The sequence below is a fragment of the Dermacentor variabilis genome, chromosome 11, assembly GCF_050947875.1.
Source record: "Dermacentor variabilis isolate Ectoservices chromosome 11, ASM5094787v1, whole genome shotgun sequence".
Classification (NCBI taxonomy): Eukaryota; Metazoa; Arthropoda; class Arachnida; order Ixodida; family Ixodidae; genus Dermacentor; species Dermacentor variabilis.
Window position 1 is genome coordinate 80,134,235 of NC_134578.1, and position 13,702 is coordinate 80,147,936.

At 44.8% G+C, this 13,702-nt stretch overlaps 1 protein-coding gene across 1 annotated transcript in view; it reads right to left on the minus strand.

The window, feature by feature from the left end:
* Positions 1–13,702, minus strand: part of LOC142563702 (organic cation transporter protein-like) — a 143,034-nt gene that overhangs the window by 27,985 nt on the left and 101,347 nt on the right. The gene's annotated exons all lie outside the window — the stretch shown is intronic.

Consider the following 13,702-nt stretch of genomic DNA (forward strand, 5'->3'; position numbering starts at 1 on the left):
ACCACTGCGTCCCTAATGAACACCTGTGCCATTTAATGACATTACAGTCGACAATTTAGATCTCTGCAATACTTCCTCAAGCTTCAGGTCTGTTGAACGAACCCACAGTGGTGTCTTATCTCTTATGGTGTTCGGGTGTTGAGCGCCATGGTCGTGGGATAGATTCCCGGTCGCGGCGGTTGCATTTAGATGGAAGGGGGGAATAAAATGCAAAAATGCTGTTGTACTTAGATTTGCGTATATGTTAAAGAATTCCAGGTGGTGAAAAGTATGCCGGTGTCTTTCAGTAGTCCAGTATTGCCATTTTAGCAATTTTGTCACTAGGGTTAGCGACCTCTTTGTCTGTCTGGCACGACATTACCTCTTTATTGAAAAGCGATTGTTGTAGCGACGTGAAAGCACAATGAGTGAGTTCAAATTTAACAAGCTTGCTTAAAAAATGACCAAACACAGGATCCAGAGGCAGCTTCTAATAACTTTGTTTAAAAGTGTTGTGGTTCATACATAAACATTTTCCTTCTTGCGGACAAATAAAATAGGAGTTCAGCCAATGTTCTCAAACTATGGATAGCGCCTCAACTGTGTTATCACAAACTGACAATAGAATAAAAAATAAGTTGTATGCCAAATTCATTAAAATCCTGACGTACCTGACCTAGAAACTTTCATAAAGTTCAGTAAGCAGCAGCACACTTAGCTACGCAAAGCGTAAATTCCCTACAAAGATCGATATTCCCTATCTTGTGGAAATTACAACAGAATGATATGGAACTAGTTCAACTCGTTACTCAACCGCTCACGGAATGATCACGCGACAGAATGTCGCTGGAAAAAAAGATGGGGAGAGCATCTAGCGGAAGCATTCAATGAATATATTTAGATGAAGAACTCATCAATGAACGCAACTGTTTGCCAACGCCTGTCAGGTCGTCTGGATAGCATTAATTTGGGCTCCACTGCGTCTGAAGTCCGCAACGTTTTGTTTTTGCAAATTGAAGAATACCACTACATATTATAAGCATTTATTTGAGACCTGTGAACTGTAGTATGTAGCTAATAACTCCACTGTTAATGTACATCTAAGATCTCTGTCTTCTCGCGTTTTCTCGTGTAAAATGCAAACAACCAAAGCGCTTGCTTTCATTAATAGGGAAGAGAAGACAAAGCTGTTTAATTACGAACATATTTTGACACCACGTTTCTTTTTCGGGGGATTGGAGAATATTATTGCTTGTCGTGTAACACCTGCTGAAATTAAAAGATTGATTTCTGAATGTCAGTGTGCTTTTCAAAAACATTTCTTTACGCTAGCTGATCTTGTTATGTCTACTGTAGCAGAGTGTTATACAAAGGGCAAATAAAAGGGACTGACATGCATGTGCGCAAACTTTCAACAGTTTATTAATCGGCAGCGCACGTTAAATATACAATGTGCACAAACTATCATGCACCAAGATTCAAAAACATGAAAGTGCCACGTAGCTGGACACAACCGAGGTAATGTTGTTTGCCATCGCTTGGAGATTCACGGAATATTTTTATTAATATAATTAGTCCTAATTATTGGTAATTAACTTCTCGAATATTATAGTTAGAGAAAAGTGTCAATGAGAACATGGTAGAGCACTATGAAAAACTGACAATACAGCTTTCTGTTGCTCAATACGTGCTACATGAAAGTGTTTTCCCGAGGGTAAAAGAAGCCCGCGAATACGCGTAAAATTACCGCACTACAGACCACTTGAGGGACTCTGCGTGCCTTTGCGGGCTTTTTATACGAATACACAATTTCTTCCTTATTCCTATAGACCCGTTTGTAAACTACTGTCTATTCTTTTTCTTCTTTACCTGTGCCCCCAATGTTGTATGTTGCTCTAGATCGTTTTCGTGCGAGGGAAGTTGCCCGCGAGGAACTTCCGTATAATTCTTTTAACTTTATGAGCAATAAAGTCATTGAAGTGATTGCTTCAAATTTTTCTCTTTAGCGACGAGTGACATTCTTTCGCCAAGCTCCGGAACAATTAGCGACATCAAAGTTAAAAGGGCCCTGAAACACTTCTCAAACATAGTAAGGAGACGTCGCCGATCCATTAAAGAGGCTCTTGTGAGCATGTGAGCCAAATGTTGGCGCACTGCACACAGCCCGAAATGAAAAATCTCGGACCAGAAACCACTGCAAAGTTGCTTGCTCGCGCTTTTGTAAGGCCGTAACACAATGCCATCGCAGGCAGCGCTGGACCTAAAATAGCTATGGTCTGATTCTCTGGAAGAAAATTTTCAATTTCAACGTTCTCTTCTATACAATTATTGTGCATTTAAAGTAAATAAATAAAAAATATTGCGCGTGATTTCAAAAAGAAAAGAACAAGAACGTTACAGCAGAAATTATCTCACGATAACTGTTGACAGGACTGCCATTGGCGTTCGAGCTATGTGGCGATAAGCCAAATTTCTCAAGTCCCGTTTAATTAGCATATGCAGTGGATATTCTAAGACTTTTGTTGCTACGGCTACAAGCAGCATACCCGGGCATCGTCCCACTTTGCTAAGGTATCTTATGCCACGACCCATTAGCATGGCGGCATGAGGACGCTTGTATAATGGCGACGCAGTAACGACGTCGGTATGACGAAATGGCATTTAAGGAACGGCAAAAGGTAGTATGAAGGCGCGGATATGACAGAAATAAGCTGATTATTTTAAATGATAACCACGGTAGAAAGACGGCAGCGTGACGACCACAACAGGAGGACAATGGGATGACGAGTGTACGAAGACCATGGCATGAAGACGGCGGTATGACGAAAAACAGATCAAGAAACGGCAGTGAAGACGATGGTGCGACCACGACGCCGTATCGACGACGGTGTGACAACGGCAGGATCATTACGATTGAACGATGGCAGCATGATTACGATAGCATGACGTCAGTGGACTAACGAAGGCACTATCACAACGATGGCAGGACGACATTGCGATGACGAGACTGAATTGATGACGATGGTAAAACGACAGCGTGAGGACGACGGAATGGCGACGACTGGGTGACAACGACGGCGTGACGATGACCACATGATGAGACTTGCAAGTCGAATTAAAGAAAGGATGGATAGAGCGACCGCGACGACACCACGACGAGAGTTGACAATGAATTCCTGATGACGAAAGTACCACGTCGACGTAATTTCGACGCTGACATGGTAACGGTGTGTGCTTAATGGCATGGGGACGAGTGCATGACGACAATGGCGTGACGACGATTCAATGGCAACGACTTTAAAACGAAGATGACGAAGATGATGACGGCATAACAAGAGTCGAATGACAAGTGGCGACGACCAAACGACCGCGACGGCATCACGGCGACGTTGTGGCAATGAATGAATGACGCCTCTACAACAAAGATGGTGTGAGACGACGGCGTGACAAGAGCCCGCTGATAAAGTTGGAATCCCGACAATGATACGACCACAGATAAATAGCTAGTGTCCCAGGATATTAGGCAACTTGGGCTATTTGGTCCCCTTACAAAGCGCGACGATGATGGCAAGACGAATCAGATCGCGATGCTGCAATGATGACGATGAAACGAATACAACGGCATCGGGACCACAAACACATAGATAGATAGATAGATAGATAGATAGATAGATAGATAGATAGATAGATAGATAGATAGATAGATAGATAGATAGATAGATAGATAGATAGATAGATAGATAGATAGATAGATAGAAGCATCGCGGAGGTGACGCGGCCGACGCGATTGTTCTCATCAGCGAGAAGTGCAAAATATTGGGCTAAATCAGCGAGCATTACTCCTTTGCAACCCCTTGTCGTCTGTCATGTGTGTTTTCCAGCACGCTAGTGGAAATGAAGGCAGAGAGAAAGCCGCTCATTGCAACGATAACTTCTCTTGTGCTTCAAGGATTTGAAAAATGTTTACGGCGTGAGGTTCATGAGGCGACGTGATTTATTAGTGATGTCATTCTATGATTAGACTGAAAAGTGTTTGAGGACCTCCTTAAGAACGTTGCTTCAAGAATGATGGAAACATTCGTCCAGGCGAGGCGTATGTCTTTCTTGATAAATTTGGCCCTGCATTCCAAATACATTTTGGAGCGTCGCTCTTTGTCGCCCGTTCCTGGGGCGAGCGTAGGCGTTGTTGCTCATGACCGAGCGAACGCGGGGTGAAGCGGGAGAGAAAGGCGGCGATAGGAGAAGAGTGGGGGAGGAGAAAAATGGAAAATGGGGTGTGGCGAAAGCATGAGAAGCGAAGCGTAGTGCCGCACAATTGAGACGCATTGCGCCGACAACGGCTACGACATGGCGCCAGAGTAGCGGGCGTCGGCTGTGTGGAAGCAAAGCCCTGCATGAGCGGAGGCCTGTCTGCGGTGCCTGCTGTGATTGGCTCCCACGTGTCACCCACGCGCTGGCTCTCGCGATTTCCCGATTAGCCAGGCAGTCGCGCCACACTTGGCTCCATTTGCAATGTGCCGCACGGAACAGATTGTCCGCTGGCGCGAACAATTCGCCTTATGCAAAATGAAAGCATCGCAAAATGAAAACACATATCTAGCAGCGCAAAAATTTTGTATTGGGGAGCATTGCAATCGTCGGGGTATTTTTTTTTGCTTGCTCGCACGCGAGAATGACGAAATGTATATATGCTTCTAAAACCGCTTTCTGGAATGCCCTTACGTATTCAAAAGCTAAAATATGTGGCTCTAACCGAAAGTGGCTTTTCGGCGCGCGGCACCCGTTACCTACATGATTTCACGGCGACCTGCATTCTTGGAGGTGTTACGGTGCCGTTAATTCCGACGGCGCAAACTGGCTTCAAATGGCGTTCAAAAATTCACGTTTTGTCATAATTTAATACACCCACTAAAAAGGGTCTTAACGCCCAGCGGGTACTGCAGTTGTGATGCATGGACGTTTCATGGATGGGTGTTGGCAAGTGCAGCAATAAATAAACTTGTCAGGAATTGTTAGAGCGAGCTTAGCAATGCAGCAGGCGAGTAATAAGGAGATATGAGCTGTAGAAATACGTACATATCGGCAGGGCAGGATTCATTCGCACGAATCAGTGAACAACCTCCGTTCCTCATGACTTTTGCACAAATATTACTGCACGAAGGCTGAAGCACTCAGTTGGATTCAGGGGCAGCAACGCAGTATTTGACCTGTATAAAAGAAATGTTCATCGCCATGTTGCCATGAGCAAGATGGCGTCGCACAATTTAGTTCTCCTTTCATTAAGTCTTAAATACAGAAAGGTTGCAGTCCTAAAATGGAGAAAGTGTGTCTTTTTGATGGGATAATAAAGAGGCTGGCAATATTTCTGAGTGCGCTAAGATTTTTCCTTGCAATATGAACGTAAAACATGCATATAAGCTTTCATTTTGCACAGCTTTTTTGTCTTACTTAAATTGAGTTCTCTGCACTCTGTTAATAAATTCACTTTTTATTCATCACCTGCAAGGACTTTAGGCGAAGGTGAAATGTTTTGCTAGATTCGCTGCAGCATGTTGGCTTATATTGTAATGTTCAAAAACACGCAGACTATATCAGATTCACTTCGAAATTCTATCGACAACTTTATCGACTATTACTAAAAAGAAATTTGACACCTCCGCCTCAGTTTTGCGACATAATCGAAAAAAAATGTCAACACTGCTCACTGCAGCATGCCGCGTAGTCATATCGTGGTTCTCGCACGTAAAGCCGCAGAATTTTATAAAATATTGAATCAAATTCAAAAGGAACACCCATTGCGACGCTTGGTTTTGCTCTTTCTGTCTTACTTTATTGCAACGCTTATATCATTTTAAATATTCGTAATCTGTAACTGAGATCGCCTCACCAGATAAACATCGGCGCGTTTTTTAAACCTTGTGACTCAAGAACCTCCTTCTCCCTCGGAGCATAACTTGGTTCACAACACCTGCAGTTGCCCCCAAGTCGCTGAACAATAACAGCGGCATAGTTTGTGGGGATTAACTAGGCTGCACAGTAAAGGTCAGTTTCATCGAAGCTCAGCGACAGGGCTACAGATACTTTAGCTTCATCAATTACGTCAAGTACGGCGCGACACTTCCTTCATATTGCGTGAGGGTAGCTTTGCATACAGGTGTATTTTCTGAACCGTTATATCAGGCGTCCACTACACAAGTTTTGCAGGGCCATTACCTTGATCGAAGTGGTATGGACTCGAATTTTCCCTCACGTCTTCACAAGAGCGATGAGTATCCAGCACTGTAGAAGCTCAAAGGAGACGTTCAAGTTGCATAGACGCCGGCAGTCTGTTTTGCTTCATCTTCATTGCCTTTGCAGCAGGTGTTCCCCCCGTGGGCGTCGGATAACGACCACGTCCCTGTACAGCTGTCTTATCTCGATTGCTTTATGATCGCTTAGCAAAAGGTATTTTTGTCTGGTGCCTCTATTCACCTCGCCACACACACCTACTACGTCCGTCATTCTGTAGTAGCCGAGGTTGTCAGGTATATGCAATATTTGCTGAATACCGACACGCATATACATAACTGTAGTTATTACTGCATTATCTGTTCTCACACTTATCTCATGAGTTTGAAAGCAAGATTGAGGTATTGTATTTTCTAATACGACTGTAAAATCGGCCATATAATGGAACCAATTGTCACCGTTTATCCATAAGCAATACTGAAAGCGGGAGCACCATAGTGAAGAACGATTACATAGAAAAGAACTTTAACTTTATGACTGATATGGGAAATAGTTATGCCTGCAAACATAAGCTCAGCGTATTTTATATACGCGCGGGTCAATGGCCACACTAGAGTATAAAATTAAAGCAGGTTTGTACGACACGAGCTGCAATCTAACGACTAGCAATAACGTCTTTAAGCTCTAGGCTCTTGCACCATCGCATGAGTACGCCTGTTTTGAAACAAAGCATCGTACATATAAGTAACGTCGTTGGTGATGCTTTCGTACCGTGATAAAGTACTAATAAGTACAACTCAACAAAGCACACGTGGATTGTCGATTGACAGTTGACGTGTGAAACAAAGTGTCCACTTCATCCTTTCATTCTACCCAACCCCTGTTGCAATTAAAATCGCACAGGCCTTCTCAAATCAACGCGAAGGCTTTTGCTGGGAAGCAGTGAGAATACAGTCAAAGTTTTTTTTAACCTACTTGCGATGTAACCTATAAGTACCCTACCCGTTAAGCAGAGTCGCTATCTAGTGAATATGCGAGGCTAAATTCGTTTCAGCAAAGAAATGTTGAGAAGTGTGCGCTTGAGACAAGCAGCTTAAAATTATGTCGTATTATGTCATAGCTTTGGACCGCCGTGTTGAAGTACTAAAAGAAGTGTGAACTGGAAAATCCCCGAGTGCAATCTGTGTCTGCACGAATGTGCCAAGTATCATCTGGACTCCTGATTCCCTGGCCTCTGGTCTAACCTGTTCGCAATGTTGCCCTAACCGGAGATCAAATGACACTCGGGATACGTCCTACGTTACAAACGGCTTGCTGACCGCATGCTGGGCAATTTCTAGTTTTGAACTGTTCCTGGATAACCTGCCCGAAAAAAAAAACGCTTGTATGACAGTGCAAATCGTCACGCATTTTCTGAAAGGTAACCTCAGCGTCTTTGTTAAAGATGCATTACAACTACAGCACATCAAACTTACTCCAGCATCTCGGTTGGGGTATAAACTTCTGAATTAAGTTTCTGACCATTAATTATAAATTCTTACCTCCGCTCGATGACCGTAGTGATGTTACACAAGCTCCTGTTGACTGGGTTCAATCAATAGTGCTTGACAGAACACAGTTCTATTAAGTAACCAATCCAGCGTTGCTCGCGTGGAGGTTAGTAAAAGAAAAATGAAGCGGAGCGCGTCGCGGTCACTGCGCAACATCTCGGGTCTTCAAGAGAATGTTATCCGCGGGTCTGTCTCCCTTCACCTACAGGCTGTACCCTTTGCTAACGCTGAATCATGATCCCGAAACGTGCCAATCAGTACCACGCACAGCGCCACACACTGCCGGCGTCCCTCTCGCCTGACACGAGGTCGTCGGAATCGTCGACGGCTGCGTCATCGCCCAATAGCCAGGCGAATGGATCGCTTGGGGAGAACGGATACGGCAAATGAGAACGTGGTCGCTAGCACTGCCGCCGCGTTACGGGCTTCTGCACGCCGTTGTCGTGTTGGCACAAGAGAGCAGAAGGGTGGACTGACCTCTTTAAGTTAGAAGTATGCTGCAGCTGACCTCCAATTGATAACAGCGATTGCGCGTGTTGCCCTCTATTACAATGCTCCATAACAATTCAACAACAAAAACAACATAACAATGCTCCATATTACAATTCGTCCATAATACAGCTCGGTGCTCAGCATGTGCATACTTCCAACTTCTGCCAGCCTGCGTGAGCTAGGTCACTGTTGCGCCATCCGCACGCCACATACAAAAAGAAAACTCTGATCCCGCGAATTATGAGAATCGATGTTATGCGAAGCGTTTGGCCGGTTGTTGGCTTGTTGGCGATTGTTTGGGATTCTGCAAAACACTGCCACACGGACGGACATGCCGGTGTAAAGCAAGCGCGTTAGTGACAAAAAGCAGCAAAGCGATGACGACAGTATTGACGGTAGCACGACAGCAATGACGTGAGTGACTTGTTGTTGTGCAGTGTTCGTGTTGTGCCGCTCATGTCCCATAATTATTATGATGGAATGTTGTGTTTCTGCGATAAACTTTTCGCAAATTACACCGCTTCGGTATCACCAAATCAGGCGGATACACAGGGAAGTCAGCTCAGGGAAGTGAGGAGAACTTATGCAATATGTGATGCTTTAGAAAGAAAGATGATTAGGTTTCTTTATAGACGATGTAATTAAGCAGACGTGCTTCGTGTTTTCAGTGGCAGTTCGAAGACGACCAGTGCGGCGATTCAAAGATAGCTCGTGCTGTTCGCTGCTGCTAGGCTTCTGCTGGACTAAGTATCCCCTGTGTTAATAAATCTAATTATAATTGGTGTGTAGGTTGCTGGAATCCCTCAAGTCACCCTGGAGATCTGCGCTCGTACGTTGACCATGAACACCATTACTAGCGCGGCCAAGGTAGCGAGTAAACCCATAGCTGCCTCTGTCACTTGCGCCGGCGTGCCCCGTCCACCTGACCCGGCCGTCTTCAGCGGCACCGGTGAACATATCCAAGGCTGGCTGTCCTATGAAACTGTAAGCGCTCACAATAATTGGGGCTGCCAGACCTAACTGAACGGCGTATTTTGCGTTGATGACGTCGCAAACTGGCGGTTTAAGAATGACGAATCTAAATATAGGGTTGGTCCGCATTCAAGACAAATTTTACTGAAGTGATTGGTCGCCGCGCTGTCCGCAAGCTGCGCGCCAAAAAGCGCTTACGTCGAGTCACCCTCCCGCGGCTCAACTACGCGGTCGCTATGGCAAGGTCACCCCCACCATCATATTCCGCCCTACCACCAACGCGCCGGCTTCTCCTTGCTCGCATTCCATGGTAGCCATGCCAGCTTCTTCGTCGAGCCGTCCCGTGACATACACCAGACAACAGACGTATTAGAAGTTCGCTAATGCTATCTTCGGCTGGTCGTTTCTGAGCGCTCTGGAGCGCTCTCGCGAGCCGCGTTGTCTTCGGATGGTTGAAAGAGGGTGCGCGCCCTGCGTTCGGCTGGTTCTTCTCGATTGCTCTCCTCTATCTTGTAGCGCTCTGAGGCGCTCCGAGCCCTGTCGTCGGAGCAGTCATCGAGATTGAAACGTCATCGCAGCGCCGCGTCGCTGCTGTTGGCGACGGCCCACCGTAACCTTGGCAACCTAGGCCACTGCATGCTGGCGTCTCGACGAACGTTCGTCCCGCCGGCACGTCCGCCGGTTTTTTCGGCAGCGCCGGGAGCTTTGGATAGGCGAAACATCGGACGTTGGCAGTACTCACGTGGTTTCGCATCAACAATTTCCTCTTCCGAGAGCGAGTCGCACGTTCAGCTTGCGCGCTTGTCCCCTACCTTTGAGCTCGGGCAACGACCGATCTACCCGACTCTGCTTCGGGGCATACAGGCGACCAGTCGAAGATACCATAAGGTTGAGGATTGGGTGAGTTGGAATTCCATTTTAAAACTGGTACAGCGCAACATACAAAAGAAAAAACAAGCCGAGCAGGCCAGATAAAGGAACAGAGCGCTGTGTTCCTTTATCTGACCGGCTAAGCTTGTTTCTTCCTTCGTTTGTTGCGCTGTACCGGTTTAAGACCTATTTGCTTCTCCTTTGGAATTTCTTGTCACGTTATGGGCTTCTGCCGTCGTAACATGTCAGCTAACCATAGTGCATTCTACCAGTGTCGCAACGCGCCGCAAGATGCCCCCTAGATTCGTAACCGAGATGCCTCTGGCCTTGGATCTCGACCACCATTCAGACAGTCGCCGTTCTCCTTCTTCAGGTCGTCGGTCGCTGTCACCTGTGCGTCGTCAAGTTCAAGTTCAAGTTCAAGTTTATTCTTCTTCTAGTACAGACTAGAAACGTCCTCCCGGGTCCACCGCCTACTGTCGAGAGAAACTAATTAACGCAGTTCCGGAGGCAATAACTGCAGGCTCATCGAACTTTTTAAGACCTTAGTTGTCACCGCAGAATGTCATTGGCGTCGATGTTGTGGGAGCAGTCGCACAAGCTCTTGTTGATTGCGGGGCTGCCGTTTCCGTTATCAATGAAAATCTTGGTCATAAGCTGAAAAAAGTCACTACCTCTGTCTCTTGCACGACACTCTACACTGCTGGCGCGCAGCGCGTTCATCCTAGAGCTGTATGTACCGCCCATGTATTCATCCCAGGCGCTTTGTAAATCGTCAATTTTTGGGGGGGTTGGCATCCTGATTCATCATCTCATCCTCGGGTAGGACTTCCTGTCACGTCATTGTGCCATCATCGATTGTTTTCGCACGTAAGTGGCCCCTTCGCCGCTATTGGACTCATCATCGGTCGGCGCCAACGTTAGTGCTCGCAAAGTCTTCGTTGATGCTGATACTGACCTACCTACAGACATGTCGGTGCTTCTGACTCTGTCGTGTGCTGCAGTGCCAGGCTCCACTGTGTCCTCATACTTTAGCAAACTATGCAAATAAGGGGACACAAAAAAGGGGGCGCACGACACAGGCGCGACATTTGTTGATTGCCTTTGTGGGGTGCCCCTTTTCTATGTCCCGTTATTTGTGCTGTTTGCTAAAGTATGTGTTGTTATCAACAAGCCCTGCTAGCCACTATCCTGATGTCCACTGCGTCCTTTACGCCATATTTCATGCTTGCTCACCGCAAGCAGTTATTTCTCCTGTTAGCTGTGGTAAATGTTTGGTCTGAATCCGCTTTGATGCCAATATGTAATCCGCATCGGTATCTAGTGACCATACTGCATGGTGGGACCTTAGGATGTCTGCAAGCTGTCACGTGTATTGATCTTGAGGTTCACGATGGCACCACCCGTTTGCAATTGGGCGCCTAACTTCTGTCTCATCAACGCCGCCTTCAGCCGTTTTCGACTGCGCCATCACCGCAGACCTTTCGTCGTCTCATCGCACCCAGCTTCTTATTCTCCTTAACGAATTAGTTTCTTCCTTCGACTGTAACCAACCATCGTTGGGTCGCACGACAGGTGTCTCTGATACCATCGACACATGTTCACATGTCCGCTTGCGTGATTATTGTGCTTATTTTGTGCATAGAAATACAGTGTTTATTTTGTACGTCCAGTCTCGGCTATTTTTTTACATTCCCATATACTTGCTCTGCACATATCTCAGTTGTGCTGTACCATTGTGTTGCACTGGCACCTATCCATTCTGAAAGCTTAACCAAGACTGCATCCTTGCACTCAGTTGCTCAAGTATCGCGTTTACGAATAGAAAATTTAAAAGAAAATAAAGAAATGCATGGATATCCTTGATTTTTTTGTTTTCTTTAGCGACACCTATATGCGGACATTTGTGTACAGGTTTTATGTCATGCTTTATTGTTTGATTACTTAGCCCACAGTTGCACTCACTGGCACTTCTTCATAGAAGTTAAGCCACATTACGCGTAAAAAAAAAACAAAGCAATAACTCGGGGATTGACCTCGATTTTTCTTCGCAGTAAACTGTTATGGCATGTTGTAGAATTCTTTAAGCCCTATATTGTGAAGTGACATTGATAAACGCTTTCAGTAAGGTAATTTAGTTGTATATTCACTGGGCGACAATACTTGAGATCAGTAAGCTCGCGCTCATCTTGCATTTCAGTGCTGACGCCAGGCTTATAGTTTACTTCAGGCCTGAAGTTTTCAGACATATTCCTTGAATGTTCTTGCAAATTTCGCAGTTGTGTTCTTCATATGGTAAAGACTTGTTTAATGTGGGTTTCCTTGTCTCTGTACACCGTTTGAAGCTATGATGGTATGTTGCAGAAGAGGTTGATTACATGTGTATCAATAACGTTTTATTGTGAAATAAAGATGCCAGGATGTCGTGGAAAAGTATGGAATTAATGGAAGACACAAGGACACCTAACTGTGTCAAGTTCACTTAAACATGGTTTATCTCCTCAGAAAAGAAGTGTACACATACGCTCGTTAAACGTGCTAAAAATTCCTACAGAAAAATGGCCAAGCCAGTAAAAAGAATATAATATACTATATTGAAGGAACAAAAAAGAAGCGTTGGGAGCGATTATGAGACTTGCCAAATGAAAACAAACAGAGAAATGAAGTCAAGTCTTGCATGCTGGAAAATGCATATAAATCAACAAAATAACAAGAAAATGAATAAATCGTTAAAGGAAGAAATGCATTCATAAGACGAAATCTGTTTATTCGTTAAAAAGCACACGTAGGCTTTCAGATCTCTAGTTTGCGCGTGTGGATCATTTGACGCCAAAAGCACTCTTCTTGTAGTAAGCGGTGGTCATCTAAATACTTCAAGGTTGATCATCAAAAAGTCCTTTCATATTCATTACATAGCATATTGAAAGCACGTGCTCGACTTTCTCGCATATGTGACTGTTATTGCAACAAAGCAGAAAGACCAGATTAACGAAAATACTTCAGCAGCCAGAAAACACGAAGTTGTTACCTTGATTTCTACACGCACCGCCCCAAGTCGTCTACGTCGTCCGCGTGGCCTGACATAAAAACACGAACCTAAGGTGTCAGTTGTTACCACAGGCATCTCAGCTTTCTTACTGTATCAGTCATGGTCATTAATTATTTGGTCTTGCTATCATATTAAAAGCACCCCAAGGCACTGTATTATTGTACATAAAGATAATGATTATCGATTTTACGCTTCTGTTTACATAAGGGCAAGTGTAAATAACCATGATAGTTGATGCTCTCTATCAGTTTTATTCATAGTGTGATTTCAATTTTGTAAGTTCGTCTTTGCCCTAACATTTTTTTCTTTTTAGAGTTGAAGTATATTTTGCAACAGTTCATACAAGTGTTTCTTTTGACGACCGTCTGTATATTTCTAAGTGTCCATTGTGTGCAGGTTAATAGATACCGCCAAGCTGCTCAGAAAACAGTTATTCTTCTCACATACCATCATAGCTCTGCAATATGGGATAAAGTATATTGAAGTGAAAGGCTTTTGTTGCATAGAGTACTTGGCATTAGGTACACATGTTGAACAGAAAAAAATTCGCGGTCGAGGTATA